The following is an 18,326-nucleotide window of genomic DNA, read 5'->3' as shown; positions in this document are numbered from 1 at the left end:
ATTCACAGTCTTGTACATTTTTATTTTTATTTGGTAGAAGGCGCTGCACAAATATCCAGCTGCAAACATAACAATTTCTGTGGCTGGAGATCCATTGCACAGAAACAACAGAATGCAAAAACTTCCCACCGTGATCTCGGCCTAAAATGCAAGCGTGTTAAATTTTTAATGAATGAATTATAACCTTGTTCCGAAAAAGAAAATATTTGACCTTTTCTCAGTGTTGTGTTGCAATGGCTCAGATTGCTGTCTCATCTCTCGGTGACTCATTACAGAAGGTTTCTATCCCATAGGTGCTTTGATTATTTTTCCCCTCCTTGTTTTTGCTAAAAGCCTTTAATATTAATCATAATCTCACCGGTTTCTGGAAACCTAGCCGATAATTATGTCCTCTCACTACAGGGGCGTTAGCAACTAAGTGCCATCAAGCAGCCCTAGGATGGTGTTATTGAAGCATTATTGTGATATCAAAAGGCTATGACTCACATAGGGTCTTTCAAAACACACTTGGCTTGAAGTATAGTGGAACAGGGAAGGTAAGGCAAGCGCCCCCCACCCAATATCCTCTTAATGACATGAATAAATTAGTGCACATCTCCCCATTGCTTTTTAAAGTAGCCCTTTAAATTACACTCGAAATAAGTGGACAAAACGAAAGTGAGCACGAGGTAATAATTCAAGTAGGTAAAACACCAATTTAATCCGAGCAGAAAAGGTTTATCTTCCTCCAGGAAACCTCACATTACCAGAAAGAGAAATCAAGGAAGCAAATTAAAGCTATTCTAACAAATCACATGTTATTCATCTTAAACTCCTCAACCGGAGAAGGGAAATGAAATGGTAGAAGTCATGGAAAGGGGCAGGAAAGAGGAAGGTTGACTTCCGGGGGGGGGGGGAGGATGCAAGAATTGAAACAGAAAACTTTCAATAGCTTTGCTTAGTAGCATTTGAATAAATATAGGAGACAGAAGCTCCTGTGTTCTAATTTTAAACATCAGGAGACCTAAACATTAAAACTGGAATCACCCTGGAAATTCTTATCTAAAGCTGAATTAAGAGTGGACTTGAAGATTCCTCCTCAGATAAAAATGGAGAAGAGCCTAAAGAATTTTAATAAGGCGTCTCAGGTTTCTCTAGAACAGGGCGGTCCAACTTTTCATACAAGTAGAAGAAGAAGAAGAAGAAGAAGAGTTTGGATTTGATATCCCGCTTTATCACTACCTGAAGGAGTCTCAAAGCGGCTAACATTCTCCTTTCCCTTCCTCCCCCACAACAAACACTCTGTGAGGTGAGTGGGGCTGAGAGACTTCAGAGAAGTGTGACTAGCCCAAGGTCACCCAGCAGCTGTAGGTGGAGGAGCGGAGATGTGAACCCGGTTCACCAGATTACAAGTCTACTGCTCTTAACCACTGCGCCACACTGGCTCTCCAGTGGGCTGCAAGAGTACTTCGACATGGAACCTGTGGGCTGCACACTGTCTTGTCACATGGAGGGTGGGGAGCAAAGCCAAAATTTGACACACACCCACACACACCAGCATTCATGCTGCCTTCACATAGGTGGGTAAGTGAGGTGCCAGGATTGGAGAAGGATGTGCAAGATTCTGGCAGGGTCTAAGAGCCCTCCCACTTCCTTCGCTGAGCTGGGAAAGGCTTTGGGAGGGAGGCTGTCTAGGCCTCTGTCAGAGCCCTCATGCCTCCTTCCAAACCCCAGCACCTCACTTTACTTGGCTTTGGGAAAGCAGCATGAGGGCTGCAGGCATCAAAAGTTGCTGAGGGCTGCCAAAAAAGGCCCCTAGGGCCATACAGTGGATCACTCTGCTCTAGAATGTTCCACACACCTCTAAAGGTTCATATATGGGCCAAATTCCATGAGTGGATTTAATGAGGAGTTTCAAGGGAGGATGAAATTATTTTGATATGGCTAGCTAAAAAAATGTTTCACACATCCATTATTAAAACCAGAAATGAATGATCTGATTAAAATGCGTGTTATTTATATCTCAAGCGTATTGGTCCTCATTCTGTCACAGTAGTGACATGTCACATATGTTAATACATAAAGCCATTAAAATTACTAATAAAAACACAAATCAATAACCATTAAGTGGCCGCAGAAATATGTTTTCTCCCCCCCAATGGTGTCTCCTATTCTATGGAATTCCAAAACAGATTTGCCAGGTTTGTTTTATTGATCAGGGACAGTCACGGAGAAGCTTCTTTTTCATCTGGCCTCTGTGACAAAAACAACCATCAGTTGAAGTTCTGCCACCAGTCATGTATGCATTGTGTATATCTGGTTGATTAACGAAAATTGCTGTGTCAGTCAGTTCTTAGCCCCTGCAGCACACTCTGCAGAGAGCACAATGATAAGCCATCCCTTACGTTGCAACTCCACCACACTCCCAGTCTAAGCACAGTGGGAGGTCATGATTCAGTATTAGAGGGAAATGTTTATCACTTCCAAGAAGCCATTGTATGACACCCATTGTAAACTACAGACTACAGGCTAAAAAGGCACAGATTTCTCATAAATCACCTGAACATTCATTCCCGTTGCTCACAGTAAATTAGCTCCGTGATTAAAAAGTTGTGACTGAGGCTTTCATAATTTCATACGCCTACCTGCTGAGTAAATATGTATCATCATGAGAAAATAAAATAAATTGTAAAAAATAATAATAATCCCGTTCTTTAGATAAAAGTCCATGGGTAAAGTCACCTGGAGGTATGTAATCAGCCACGTCAACAGCTGTGTTTATGTGTCTAAATGACTTTAGCTTCATTTGCCTCCAAAGTATGGACATATCCCTAGAGCTTTATGACAGATGGAAATGGAACGCAGATTGACAAACCACGCAATTACAGATATGAGAAACTTTCCCTTTAGGCATGCAGTGTTACAGAGAAGTAACCTTGATGCACTTATTTTGGCAAACATCCCCCACCTCCAAATTAAAACATTATGCCAAATATTACTCTATCCCGTAAGTATCTACAGTATCTTGCTTGGTTCCATTGATCTTTAACTGGCAATCCAACATATGTGAGTCATACCTTTAAAAAAAAAAGTTATCATGGGCAACATGCTATTTCAGAGGAGCAGAAACTCTACAAAGGAGAAGACATGAGAAGGCCACATCTAGTCCAACATCCTGGTCTCAAAGTAGCTACCAAGATGATCCTGGGAAGCCTGCAAACTGGACATGAGCAAAACAGCAATTTGCCCAACGGTGGCTCCCTGCAACTTGTACTCATGGGCATACTTTTCTGACAGTGGAGGTACAACACAGCCATTGTGGCTAGTAGCCTTGTCCTCCATTAATCTGTCTAATCCTCTTCTGAAGCCAACCAAGTTGGAAGCCATCAATGCCTCCTGGGGGAGCAAGATCCATAGTTTAACTATGTGCTGCATGAATAAGTTATTTTCTTTTACCTGCTCTGAATCATCCAATATTCAGCTTTATTGAATTACCATGATTTCTAGTACTATGACAGAGAAAGAATCCCCCCCCCGCTATTCTCTTTCTCCATGCTGTGGACCAAGGAAGCACCAGGCCTAGGCCTGCTTGGGAAACAATTACAGGGAAGTCCCTTCTCCACAGAAGGTTGGGCTAACTTCCAACCGGCGTAACTTTTATCCCTTCTATCAATAGCTGAGGATACTTCTCACAGTGCATTGCTAGATGCTAATAGGTCATCCTGTTTGGGTGCTCCCTCTTAACTGGGGACACACACCCTCTACCATGATGCCATACTAGGGGGCAACAGAAGGACATTATCAGGAGACCAGCCAAAGATGTCACAGTCCATGCCTTAAAGCCTCCTTTCACTGATGGTTGGTTTCCTAAACTACTAGCTTTTGTATGATTAAGAGCTCACAGAACAGCTAACTTTCATTGAAGATTAAAAAAAATATTCCTTCCAGTAGCACCTTAGAGACCAACTAAGTTTGTTCTTGGTATGAGCTTTCGTGTGCATGTACACTTCTTCAGACACCAAGATGATGAAGATTTTGCAGGATGCTTTGCTGCTGGCCTTGGTCCTGAACCCAGCAATCCATAGTTGGGTGTTATTATACCCATTCTCTGCTTCTGCCCACTTATTACAGCTACCAACTCATTAAGGTAAAAGGTAGAGGACAGTTAAATCCAGTCAAAGGCAACTATCTACATGCTGACTGTGCCTAGTAGATGACAACTGTACACAACACAAGCTAACTACCTTGAAATCCACCAGCAATTGCCCCTCCTCATGAACTCTGAGGCTAAGCAATTATCAGTCGAATAACTACAGTGGGATTTCGGGACTAAGAATGGAATGAGTCTTTTGTCATATCATACATTCAGATCTGACTCATTCTGCTGGCATCTCCTTAAAGTTGCCAGTTTCCTTTGGCTTTGAAAATCCATTCAGTTTGAAGAACTCCTAAGGCTTAAAAGCCTCATTGCTTGTTCCGGCTGCACTGTAATATTTTGTAAAAAGATCTTGAGAATAATTATTTGCTGAGTAGTCACAGGTAACTTGGTAACTTAAGGAGGTTTCCAGTACATTGGTGATATAATGCAGCAGAACAAACAGATTAAGGGGTGGAATCCAGAGCTATTAGTGGTTGTTATGCAACATTGACTTCAATGGGATAGAGAACTGCACCTTAAGTATTACTTAATGAAGGGCTGGAATTGGACTCTTTTGCAGGAAATGGGCGTGCGCATACTTATCTCAAGGTCATCTACTTTTTTTTTTTGGTACAAAGTAGATGATTCATAAGGTGCCACATGGACGCCACAAATGCAGGTTTCAACAAGAGCATACACTTTCCAATGGAAAGGCTGGGGTGGGAGAGGGCTTGACAGGTGGCGGGACTGAATGATTATTTGGCATGTCCACCAAGGTCAACCATCAAATTCTGTTTTACTGACAGGAAATCTCTTTCCCATCTGTGGATAGCAGAAGGTAGACAGACAGATATATAGAAGAACATTTTTATCCCAAATTCAAAGCAAGGAGCATACCATTCTCCAATTCCATCCTCACAACAAACCTATGAGACCCATGTCATAGGTTAAGGGGACCCATGTCAGATCCATGGCTGGGTGAGGATTTGAATCCACAGTTCAGCATTCCAAGTCAACACACCATCCACTAAACATTATGCTCACAGATTCATTCAAACACATTATTGGAGCCTTCACATAATCTTTTCCACATCAACTTGTCTGTTGAGGTACCTCTTGTGGAGGATTCTGTGGCATATTCAGGAGCTTTTGCGGCTGGAACTAGGAGCCCATATCTGTGCACATTGCTGAAGTTAGCTCAGCAACAAATGAGTCATCTCTAGCCTATGCTGACTGGCAGTGGCTTTCCAGGGTTTCAAGCAGGAGACATTCTCGGTCCTACCTGAAGATGCCAGGGATTGAACCTGGGACCTTCTGCATACAAAGCAGATGCTCTACCACTGAGCTATGGCTCTTCACCAAAGATGGCTCCCACTAGATGAAGCAACATAGTAACTTCCCTTAGAACCATAGAAGTATAGCGTTTGAAGGGACGCCGAGGATCAATGCAGGAACCTCAACTACTGTAGTTTGTTAAGGGTCCTGGGAATTACAGCTCTGTGAGGGGTAAATTACAGTTCCCAGGATATGGAGGGGAAGGAGAGGTGGTTTTGACCTATAAAGCCTTAAACGGCTCAGGACCACAATACCTCAAGGACCGCCTCTCTCCATTTGAACCTACCTGGACCCTGAGATCATTTTCTGAGGCCCTCCTTTGTGTGACTCCTCCTTGAGAGGTTGTGAGGGTGGCAATACGAGAACAAGGCCTTCTCTGCAGTGGCTCCCCATCTGTGGAGTGCTCTCCCCAGGGAAGTTTGCTTGGCGCCTTCATTATATACCTTTAGGAGCCAAGCAAAAACGTTCCTTTTCAACTAGGCCTTTGGTTGATCTGATTGACATCCTGTACCCTTTTAAAATGTGGCTCTTTTGGGGGAGGGGTGTTACTGGGTTATTGTTTTCATTTTGATTTTACATACTGTGATCTTTTCTGTGAACCAACCTGAGACCTCCGGGTATAGGGTGGTATATAAATTCAATAAAATAAATATTTTACTTGTATGGTGCATTGGTCCATCTAGCCCAGTACTGTCCAGAGCCTTCACAGACTGAGAGTTGCAGACATGGGTCTCTCCTAGCTCTACCTGCAGGATTGAACTTTCTGCATGCAAAGCAGCTGCCCTCCTACTGAGCTGCAGCCCCTCCCCCATCTTCCTTAACTGAACTCAAGCATGTCAAACTTGTCAAAAAAAAATGTCTTCAATAGATGGTCCCGAGCAGTTCTTCAATAGATAGTGCTGAGATAATGGGTTCTTTGGAGATGAATTTTGTTGTTGTTGTTTGAACTGCAAAATAATAAAAGAAACGGGGGGGGGGGGGGAAATGGTAGGCGAGCTGCCTTTCACAGAGGCTTGTCCATCATTATTGATCTTCCCATTGAAGAACCCGTCTTAAGATATCAACACTGTTACGAAAATATAACAACAACAAGGTTTCAGCTTATGAATCTTCTTTAGTGTCAGGCTGCTGGATGAGGCCAATTTAGGAAAGCATCCAGTGTGTCAAATTAGGTTCTTTAAAACAGACAACACTGCACAGGGAAAAAACAAAATGCAAATGTTAGGTCAAAAGAAAATTTGTTTTGCAATCCAAGCTGGCCAGCTGTTAATTATTTTCCAAAATATCATTAATTTTTTTTAAATAAAAAGCATTTGACCATGAACTGACCTGATTATTATCTCAACCTACTTTATCATCTCAGCATTATTAATCCAACCTAAACAGGGCTGGCTCCAGGTTTTGAGGAGTCCCTCCACAAAACTGGGAGCAGGTGGGCTCCCAGTTACACACTTACCTGGTGTGGCCATAAATCATCACTTAGAATTTTGCACACTTAGAATGGCCAGCTTCCCATAATGCCCTAGAGCAATCTTGTGGAACTGAGGGAAACTTAAAATGGTAGTTTGGTGGCCCAGTCACTGAAGGTGTAGGCAACAGTCCTGGTGGATGTGGGCAGGCCCTGGCAGCTGCCCTAGAGTATCAGATGTAGATGTTGGGCCTGAACCTAAGCTTCATACCTACAAAATGGCGATGATACTGGCCTACCTCGCAGGGTTAAATTCCTGAGAAAAAGTAAGCACTTTTTTACATTTGTACACCATCCTCCAAGGAAATAAGAATGGAGTATGTCAGGTTTTCCCTCATTTCAGCCTCACAAACAACTGTGTGAGGGAAACTAGGCTAAGAATATGACAAGGCCATTCCGTAGGCTTCATTTATTTAAACATACATACATACATACATGTTGGCTCCGTAAAATCTCAACAACACATAGCAGTGTTTGAAACTCCAATAGTAATGGGCACATTCTGCGATAGAGAATTTTATTATTGCGAGCATTTTCTGAACTCTTGTCGCAGTACTCTGTGCCTAAGATTTCAATTTCAATTCCCACTGCTGACACTGAGGGCAGAGGAGGAGAAAGCGAGATGGTTGCTGGATGGTTTTGCAGCCACGCCACCGCTGAATTGCAGAAGCTGTTTAAGAAGTTGGAGCTGCAGAAAGAGCAGCTCTGCATTTGCAGTACCGAGCACCTGCTGTCCCCCGCCGCTGCCGGGAGCAGCCCTAGACATGCCTCTTTCGTTGCTGCACGAGCTGGGGGAATCTCCCGGGCACCACGGTACAAAAGTGACTAGAAATTGTGTTTCAGTGCCCCAAAACCCAGGTTCCAGGCACTATGTAGCACCTTCCTTTCCTTTCCCGGTTTTGAATACTGATACCGAGGTGTGCCAAATAATAAATGTCTGAGCAGAGATTCAAACTAAGCTCTGCTCACTCCAAATTCAACCAGAAGGGAGCCAGGCCCAATTTGAATTGAACTTGGAAGGCTAGCATAGATACATGTTCTAACCACACACCTGTCCTGAAATTTCACTCCACCACTTTTTTTTTAAAGGGCTATTGACAAAGAATTACAAGGCCTATGCAGATAGAAGCCCCAATGGTTGGGGTCACAGGGGCATAGAACTGGTGCAGCTCTTATTTTATCCTTTGTAAGCAAACAAGAGGCAGTTCATGCCCATAAGGAACACGAGTGTTCCCACAACCTCCCATAAGTGAAACATGAAGGGGGTGGGAATATATTCTACACTCTGCTGTGCCGGTCAGCTATGCCCCTCGATGGCCAAGCATTAGGCCTTTGCTGAGGTACAGGGCTTCTCCACACAAAGGGAGAATCTGGGTCAATCTGGATTTCTTGTTGTAGGGGAGGAGACCTACAGGGTGCAGGACCTGCTCTCCTCAAGGCCAAGTCAGCATGGAAAGTGTGTAGTCCACCAGCACAATCCCACTCAGCTACTCATGGAGGTCTTTTCAAAGGGTAATCCTAGGCTGATCAGGATTCCTCTTCACACTGTGAAACTCTTGTGCCTTGCCACATAGGGCTTGGTCTCACTGGTGTGGAAGAGACACAGCAAGCAAGTGAAGTCCTTTCTGTCTGCTGAGGCATATGAGGTATTCCTCTCAGGAACCTTTTTAATAACTGCACTTGGGGACACTACTGCAGTTAGTGTACTAGGCAATGGCTATCCAAGCCCTAAATGACAGGAGGTGCTTTACAGATGCAATGTATCTCTGGATACTATAAGAAATAACAGAGGCACTGCTTGTGAAACATGAAATACTTATAAACGCCATCTCCAATTCCTCGAAAGATTCCATCAACGGTGTCTCTGAAAAAATTTACACCTCACTTGGGAAGACAGGCGAACTAATACCACTGTACTGGAAGAAGCAAAGATCAAAGTGAATGATTCTTCAACATCAACTTCGTTGGACTGGTCATGTTATGCGGATGCCTGATTATCATCTTCCAAAGCAACTACTCTATTCCAAACTTAAAAATGGAAAGCGTAATGCTGGTGGTCAACAAAAGATGTCTAAAGACTTGCTCAAGGCAAATCTAAAAAAATGTAGTATAAACACCGACAACTAGGGAAACACTGGCCTGCGAGCTCTCCAATTGGAGAACAGCCTTTACCAAAGGTGTCGTGGGCTTTGAAGACACTCGAACTCAGGATGCAAGGGAGAAACGTGCTAAGAGGAAGACAGGTTTGGCAAATCCACATCATGATCAACTCCCGCCCGGAAACCAATGTCCCCACTGTGGAAGGACGTGTGGATCCAGAATTGGCCTCCACAGTCACTTACGGACTCATTGTTAAAACCGTGTTTCTGGAAGACAATCTTACTCGGCTACGAGTGATCGCCAAAGAAGAAGAAGAAGAAGAAAGAATGGCTTGCTGTAAGAATGGACAACAACAAGTGAAGGATGTAATGGATATTAAAGAAGAGATGATGCGGCTACAGGAGGAATTGATGGACATATGTTTGCAACAGGAGCGGGAGACCTGATTTTCTTAAGAAATTGTATTAAATTAATGCAATTTTGTTTGATTTGTAACAATTTGGAAAACTAATGAAAAATAATTTGACAGCGTATCACTGGATACTGCATCCCACTGGGGTATTTGAAGTCTGCAAGTACTCCTTGCACACAAAGACCCTAGCAAGCATTGTGCTAGCTCTTCTTAGCCAGTAGCTTGATAGCCCATCACTATAAATGAAACATGGTAGGGACTAATCCTCTCTAGACCATTCCCCTCACTGATAATCTATTTTCCTCAAATATTTCCTCCTCATTACAATTCTACCAAAATCTCAACTATTTAATTGATGCTATAAGTATATGTATAATTAGTGTATGAATACTTTTATACTAATATATGTTATATCGGAATAATAATCATAACCACTACTATATATTGCTGTGTTTTAATACTGTAGTCATTCATTTTCGTAAAATCTCCCCCCAATGCCACAAGGCAGTTTTACTGCTGGAATAAATACTTTATGTTTAATTGTGGAATATCTTGTATTTAGGCCAAGCGCTGAGGAATAAAACTTTTTCTGAACTACAAAATTAGCAATTGTTCACGATGAAATCATGCAACCCTCTGAACATAAATTGTGTAAACACATAAAATATGCATTGTTTATTAATACACATACATTTGTACACATTAATATATAATGTGTGTGTGTATAGCCCAAAAGATACTTATTAAAATTGCAATTTTCCATATATTTCCTTGAGAGGAAGGTCCACTGATTCTCAGCGGAGGGCTTATTCCTTCACAGAAAATCCCAATCTAAAACAATCGGAAGGATATAGCACCCATAGCTATGAATATACATTATCTCCGGTTGCACATTTACATAAACATCCAAAGGAACACGCCAAATATCATAGTTTATACACACATCTATATTGGTGCAGACATTTAAAAAGAATTATAATGATTAATAACATACAAGAGATCAATAGATGCAAGTTTAATCTGTCATTAGCTATTTCTTTTCTCAAGCGAATATCTTTTTAATTGAGGAATTGAGGTTTCCTCACCACTGAGCTTCATTTTATTGCAGGAACATAAACGGAAGGCCTGGCTATTTACAATCTACCTCCAAGCTGGTTGGTTCATTCTGATATGAAGGGGAACTTGCCAAGTTCCCTGGGAATAATTCAAGAAAACCCAGGAAAATATGAAGAAGAAACATTATGGGTTGCCTCATTCTTTATCGTTTTTAAAATTAGTAATTTTCAGCAGAACTGTTAGCGGCAGATGATATGTGCAAGTTTAATGGCTGGGTCGCCCTGTAGCTAACACGGAAGGGGCAACTGAGGCAGAGGCAAATTCCCATTCTTGCTTCTGTGTTTTATCATAAAGAAACCTAACCCAGTTTAAAAACACACTGGCAAGGACTCTTGTGGCTTGGACTGGTAACCAAAGCAGCTGAGACTGAGGCCTAGTAAACTTCAATTAATTAAAATGTACTTATGCCTCAGAGCCCAAAATCAGGCATAGAATGAAATTGGGGCATGTAGCATCAACATCAAATCGTCAGGCACCATGGAGTCTCTGGATTGGCCAATTTTAGTACAAACACACTAGAAGCCCAGTCAACAGAGCAATACCTTCTGGTTACTTTACCACTGGCTTCAGGAACAAGGATTAGGCCTTGTTCGGGGTCAACAATCTCAGTTGAATTAACCAGGGTTTAGCTGATTCAGAGAACATGTGTTGCATACCCTGCAAGAGTCCTGGAAAAACCAGGACATCCTGTTTTTTATTGTGAGAGAACGGCAGCCATTTTCATTGCCATGATTTCATGTGATCTGGGGGCTGCGATCTGGGGAAGATGCCATCCTAGATTTTGGCACTGAAGTGTTGGTGGGTATGGTGTTATGCTTACATATTCCCTCTGACCTCCACCATTTCCTGCACTCCCTTCTCTTGCACATCATAAAGCAAAATGTCTGGAGTCTGTTAAACCATCAAATGCCATGGGAATGTTAAACCATTTATTGTTACCCAAACTGAGAAACTGTGGTTTAATCTCTGACTACAAACCATCTACCAAGCAAGACCAGGTTGGTTACATTTGGAATGGGCCACAGTGTTCTCACACACTCCCTTTTACAAACTCCACCTGAACCCCTTTCTTCAAATAATGATTTAATGATACTGTAGATTTAACATCTGCACTGATGCTGCCCTTGGATAATATTGACCAGAATTTGAAATCAGGCAGCAGTATTCATCATGAGTAGAACCAATGCAGTTTTAACACTATCCCATAGCTAAAGCAAACTGTGAAATGGAGGAGAAATTAATGCACTGGGCTAGAGACGTGGGGCATAATATCATGCTTAAAGATTGGGAGAGATTGTGGGAAAACGGTTATAAGTTTATGGCATGTACTGCTTTGAAAGAAAATATGATGAAATGATGTATAGATGGTACTTAACACCTGCTAAACTTGCAAAAATGTTATAGGTAGGTAGCCGTGTTGGTCTGCCATAGTCAAAACAAAATAAAAAATAAAAAATTCCTTCCAATAGCACCTTAGAGACCAACTAAGTTTGTTCTTGGTATGAGCTTTCGTGTGCATGCACACTTCTTCAGATACGTATCTGAAGGTATCTGAAGAAGTGTGCATGCACACGAAAGCTCATATCAAGAACAAACTTAGTTGGTCTCTAAGGTGCTACTGGAAGGAATTTTTTATTTTGTTTTGCAAAAATGTATCATACTTCTGATAATAAATGCTGGAAATGTAAAGAAAAAGAAGGAACCTTTTACCACATGTGGTGGACGTGCCCCACATTAAAAGACTTATGGGAAAAGATTTATAATGAGATGAAAAAAGTGTTGAAAGACACTTTTATAAAAAAAAAACATAAGCCTTTTTTACTGGGAATAATAGGGGAAGAAATTCCCAAGAAGGATATTACTTTCTTTCTGTATGCCACAACAGCTGTGAGGTTATTATTAGCCAAGAATTGGAAGACTCAAGATATTCCTACTATAGATGAATGGCAAATGAAGATGATGGACTTTATGGAACTTGCCAAACTGACTGGAAGACTTCACGATCGGGATGAAGAGACGGTGGAAGAAGACTGGAAGAAATTTAAATCATATTTGAATAAGTATTGTTGTATTTAATATACCTTAGGGAAGTTGTTATAGGCTTTTGGTGTAGATCTAGATTTTAGGTTAAGTTTTTTCTTTAAAATATTTAGGATTAGAATTAAGCTTGTACTGTTTTTTTTTTTATTTAGAAACTGTCAAAGATGAACAGAAATGAAATTCAGATGGAGGGGACCGGGGGAAGTTACCCTATGATGTTAAGAAAAAGGTATGATTGGATAAGAAATATTTTTGTTTTGTATGTTTGTTTGTTTTTCCATAAAATGAATAAAAAGATTTTTTAAAAGAAAAGAAATTCATGCTGGTGAAGGAAGGAAGAAAGGAGGGAGGGAGCTCAAATCATGGTCCTGGTTTCCTGACCATGGTCAGGAGACTAGCAATATTATAGCTGCACCAGTGCACTCTCTGGATGTCTCCAGGATTTCACCGGCCATTTATTTGCCTAACATGAACACAGCTAACTGTAATCAATTCCTGGAAGGCAGGATGCCTTACCAGTGCTGCAAAACTGCAAAGGTTATCCATCATCTCTACTCAGCTTGAGAGCTAGCAATATATAGCAAGGATTATACCATGAGAATACATGAAAGCCAAAGCAGTTCCACCTGGTGCAGAATTTTTATGCTACGCAAAGATGCCGTATAAAGGATGCTATTTTGTGTTACAAGCATGTTTGAAGGTTATTTACTAAATACGAACAAATACCCTGGGAGCCTGATGCGGCTGTCCCTTAACATTTTGAGATATCGTATCAAACCGTTATGGGAACCTTGTGTAAGACAAATCAATTTAAATCCAATTTCTCTGGTCCCACTTGCTAGGGCTCTCCCTAGTGAGGGAATGTAGATTGCCTCCCTCCCTTCCTTTAGAAGTGATATTAAGATCTATAACAGGAGTCAGTAAATGTCACAGCAGCTGCATCAAACACCCTGGCAAAGATTATCCCATGCCAAACTCCAGCATTTAAAAGGGTGGTGTTGACAGGATACATTCTGCATTCTAAGCTGTATAAATTCTTTCTGAATTCAGACATCATGCCAAATAGCTAAAGAAGCTTCACTATGATCCTGTGTGATATCCAAACTTACAAATTGTAGTTTAGGAATGGTCGGCAAGCCAGAATCCATATTTTAAATTGGCTTGTGCTAACTATGCCTTTGAAGTGATATCTGAATTGACAAACCATAGTTAAAGCTGCTTTTTTTACCTTCAGGTGTCACTGTACTTTAGGGCTGGAGAGCTGACAGAAAATGAAAACAGGGGAAAGGCTGTAACCATGGTTTATTTGTGAGCTTGGAAGCTCAAATCAGAGTTTGCATTCTATCCAAAGCCATGGTTTGGTGTGATGTCTCAGTTGAGTATTCAGCAATTGTATCTTATCTTAACAAACTGAGATATGAGCACATCTTATGCCAGGACACACAGCTGCTTTTCTCCTCCCTTCATACCGTGCTTGAATACAGTCTCCAGTTAACCATAGATTAAACTGAAATATGATTATCCAAATTTGGGTGGGCCACTTTGCACAGGGTTCCGCTGTTGCTGAAATATTTTTTGTCTGTGAAGCCAAATTTAGGAAGCAAGCTTTACAGCAGTCAACAGAGATGTAATATCATCACCTTAAAGGCTGGAGCTGCTGCTTATAATCTGGAAATCTACAGATGCAGTTCTACCAACATCTCCTTCAAACCTGCTGTGAAAAGTGAGGATTGCATGAGCTGTATTAATTCTAGGAATATTTGTACAGTGGTACCTCGGTTTACGAACTTAATCCATTCCGGAAGTCCGTTCTTAAACCAAAGCGTTCTTAAACCAAGGCGTGCTTTCCCATAGCAGCAGGGGACTCAATTTACAAATGGAACACACTCAATAGGAAGTGGAACATGTTCTGCTTCCAAGGCAAAACCAAAACCAAACCAAAACACCTACTTCCGGGTTTGCAGCATTCTTAATCCAAGTTGTTCATAAACTAAGCTGTTCTTAAACTAAGGTACCACTGTATAAACTTTTTGGATCTGTACCAGTTTAGATTCCTGATGTGGTATCGCATTGTTGAGTGCTCTGCTAGGGTTGGTGAAATTTGTTCGTTCTGCATTTTAAAGCAAATGTGAGGACCTGGGATACATAACATCTCTGACTTTTCCAGTTTCAGCCTCAGCTGAGCTGAATCCACAGTTTCAGGGTTCAGCACCCACCTGTCTGCATTCTTGCTTGCAACCTGACCTGGGGGTAGTATTGCCTATTGGCTTAGTAGCCTCAGTCTCAATACTGCTCTTGTAGAACTCAGCAGGGAGCGAGTTGAGGATAAAACTATTATTAGTTGGATCTGGTTCCATTTACTGTTGACCTCCCTGCCTTCTGCCCGACCAGATCCAATGGACACTAGCCACCACATCACTGGGCAAGTTTTTTTATCCTTGCCTAAAGCATGGGAATAAATGAGGTAGGAAAGTGTAAAAGATAGCACTTCATCAAAGAGAGAGAAATTGCTTGTAATTACTGTGTTCCTCAAAATCTGCCTGTGATTCTTAAAGAATTAGTGGGGGCCCCAATGCGACCATGCAAGGCTTTACTTAGGATTATAGGGAAGTTTTGGGGAGTCTGAATTGCCACATAGAACAAAATCACCAAACAAACCTGGCCTAGCCAAGATTTTGGCCTCTGACCCCCAATCATAATCTTCCTAGGAGAAATAGCTTTTTACAAATCACTGGTCAGCATTTTTATAAGCCTTTGTTTTATCAGTGATAGTAAAGTTCGCAATTTTGGTCTAAATTCCGGCTAGTAGGAAGGATTATTTTTATGTGCCCTGATATGATGGGCAGGTTAACAGTGCTGAGAAAGTGACCTTAGAGGCCAGTGCCTATTAAAATTGTAATAGGCAGGCTGAGGAGAAGGGTGGAGAAATCCCTTCTTTCAGTAGAACCCTGGACTTTTTAATTAGAAAGGGATTCAGAAATACGGCAGAGAGAAGCTTCCAAGTAAATCAGAATATACTAAACCAGAGATGATGTGAAATAGAATCTTTTTCAATAAACTTCAGCGGATTTTTGCAAAACATTTCTCCATCCACTGTTTAAATACTGTGTTCCTAAAGCTGGCCTGCTTCCACATCTACTTGATAAATTAGAGAAATAGGATTGTAGAGTTTGAAGGGGAGCCTGAGTCCAACCCCCTGCAATGCAGGAATCTTAACTAAAGCATCCATGGCAGATGGCCATCCAATCTCTGCTTAAAAACCTCCAAGGGTCAGAGATTATATGAGTTGCCGTCCAAAACACCAGGTGAGAGAAAGCCATTCTAGGGTGTCTGCAGATGCTACTTTTGGCTTTGCCTGTTATGAGATTTGAAGCAGACTTCTAAATTGTGTATCCATTTCCTTGAGCAACATCTAGGGAGGAAGGAGTGTGGTGGGGACGGTCTGCCCTGGGTGCCACCACTGAGGGATGACAAAATGGCAGGCAGCACTCACCACAGGGCCTAAAGCGCGCCCGAGCCACACGTCTCTCCTGGGAGTGATGCAGTGGCTTGGGCGCCCACAGGCTCCGCACTGCCCCAAAAGGTCCGCCCACCATCTCCCCCTCAGCTGTAGGGCAGTTGAGTAGGAGGAGGCAGTCAGACTCCTCAGAGGCCCTGCAGAGCGTCCTGCCCCAGCTTGCCCCACCCCGCTGCCCCAGGTGCCCGATCGGCTTACTCCGTGCTGCTGCTAACACCATCCACATTTTATGCAGAAGGTAAAGAGGAAAGAAGGGAATGAACCATGTCAACTGCAACAAAGGATTGGCTCAGTTCACTTGTTACCTTCTATCTATTGTGAATGGAAGGGAGAACAGATGTTTGAGCTAGTGTCTTGGTGACACCATCTACTGCCAAGCAAGCAGTCCATTGTGCAGTGGGCTACTTGATCCAGAACTCTAAGGTGGCTTACACCTGATCACTCCCAAAATTTGCCACCAAATTCCTTCCTTCCTTCCTTCCTTCCTTCCTTCCTTCCTTCCTGTAATTCAGGTTCAGTCCTGTAGATGACAGTCCAGTCACTCAAAGCTACCAGGTTGGACCACCATGCAACAATTGTTTCACCTTCTAAAATTCAATATAGGAAAGCTTCCCTCTTATTTATTTATCATCACTTGAACTGGATGCCAATACCTTATCTGAATGCACTGAAAATTGCGTATGTCCCAGCTTAGGTCTCACCAGGTGAGATTTCTGAATGCATTTCTTTTAGTGTAGTGCAGGTAAGTATGCCAGATACTCCTTATGCCCATGCAGAGAGGGGACACAGACACCAAAGGGAAGACCACAAGCAAAGCACAAAGACAGCACAAAGACAACAGTCTTTTTTCCAGTCATGGCTCCATGGGGACAGGTATTCATACTGCCACTGGATTTGCAGATTCCAGCAGTCATGAATAGACTTACCCTCCACGAACTTGTCTGATCCCTCTTTAAAGCCATATAAGCTTGCGGACATCGACACAAATGGCAGCGTGAGCTACTAACATTGTGCATACATTTGGGAACATAAAATACCAATATACCAACACCGCCACTCTGTAAAAATTCAGGTCTGTCTGCACACCTGCTCTTTCAAGGTGGGCAAGCTGGGAGAAATACTTCTGCAGAAGTTGTTCAGAAAACAAGGATATCCACATGTTTCCTTTGGGTAGCTGAGAAAGTTGGACAGTGTAGGGTCACTGCAAATCATTGCACTGACTGACACTGGCCCCACTACTGTTCCCCAACACAGTTTTCTCCTCTCCCCTCGTACCAGTCAATTGCTTTGCTGCTGCCACAGCATCAACAACAGCAAAGAAATTGGCATGGGGTGAGATAAGCAAACAAGGCACAGCAATAGAGAAGAAGAGAGTCAGAGATAGCTCTGGGGAGCCATTTACAATCTAGGTGGGAGAGAGAAAGCACCAGTGATGGGCTTCATTGGCTGCAGAAGCAAGGGAGCCCAGGGTTTTGGGGTCAGTTGCAAATATGCAAGACCACTGCACCTGAACCAATTGCCTTATTTGGCCTCATAATAGGGTCCAATCCTGGTGTGAAATGTCTACACAAGTAGCAAGGCAAATATCATCCATTCCATAGCCCAAGTTAAGAGAATGGGATGGCAAAATCGAAACTTCATTACAAATGCAAGCAAGTAACAAATCTGCACAGAACTACATTCTGAAAAATAAGTTATAAAACAAAAACACCTTCCACTTTCCTCCTCCACCCCCATCCCTGCAAACATATATATATATATCTGTTTCTTATCCGTACAGCAGCAATATAGAAGTGTCAAGAGTTAATTCATGGCCATCTGTCTTTGTTTTTTGCTCACCCACTCCACCAAATCCCATACGACCGTGCAATTTATGTACATGAAGAGGACTCTTTGGGGGAGAAACAGAGACATTGCAACACAGCCGTAATGGAATAGGTTGTCTGGTTGACCTGCTGCAAGTCATAATCCGAGGAATTTGTCGTGCCTCTGCCCATCCCAAATAAGTATTGGCTTACGGTAGTGTACCAAATGGGCATTTCTGATTGTGGCAAGCAAGACACATTCACCACTAGATGAGGAGCCATCATGGACAGGTACATTTTGTGTATTTTTATCTGTGCCCTCAACAAACACAATTCCAAGCTTTTCCTCTCATCAGTCATGAGAGCTAGAAACTTTGTTTCAAGCCCCTGCTACCAGATTCCATGCTGGCACAAGG

General features: G+C 42.2%; 1 protein-coding gene and 1 non-coding gene across 7 annotated transcripts in view; both read right to left on the bottom strand.

The window, feature by feature from the left end:
- The window catches only part of MAPK10 (mitogen-activated protein kinase 10), a 214,992-nt gene that overhangs the window by 99,085 nt on the left and 97,581 nt on the right, over positions 1-18,326 (bottom strand). The window lies entirely within an intron of this gene.
- TRNAT-UGU lies at positions 5,400-5,475 on the bottom strand. The gene has a single exon. It is a non-coding gene; the product is annotated as a tRNA-Thr (tRNA).

Source organism: Lacerta agilis, chromosome 9 (assembly GCF_009819535.1).
Source record: "Lacerta agilis isolate rLacAgi1 chromosome 9, rLacAgi1.pri, whole genome shotgun sequence".
NCBI lineage: Eukaryota > Metazoa > Chordata > Lepidosauria > Squamata > Lacertidae > Lacerta > Lacerta agilis.
This window is presented reverse-complemented; position numbering and strand designations above follow the sequence as displayed.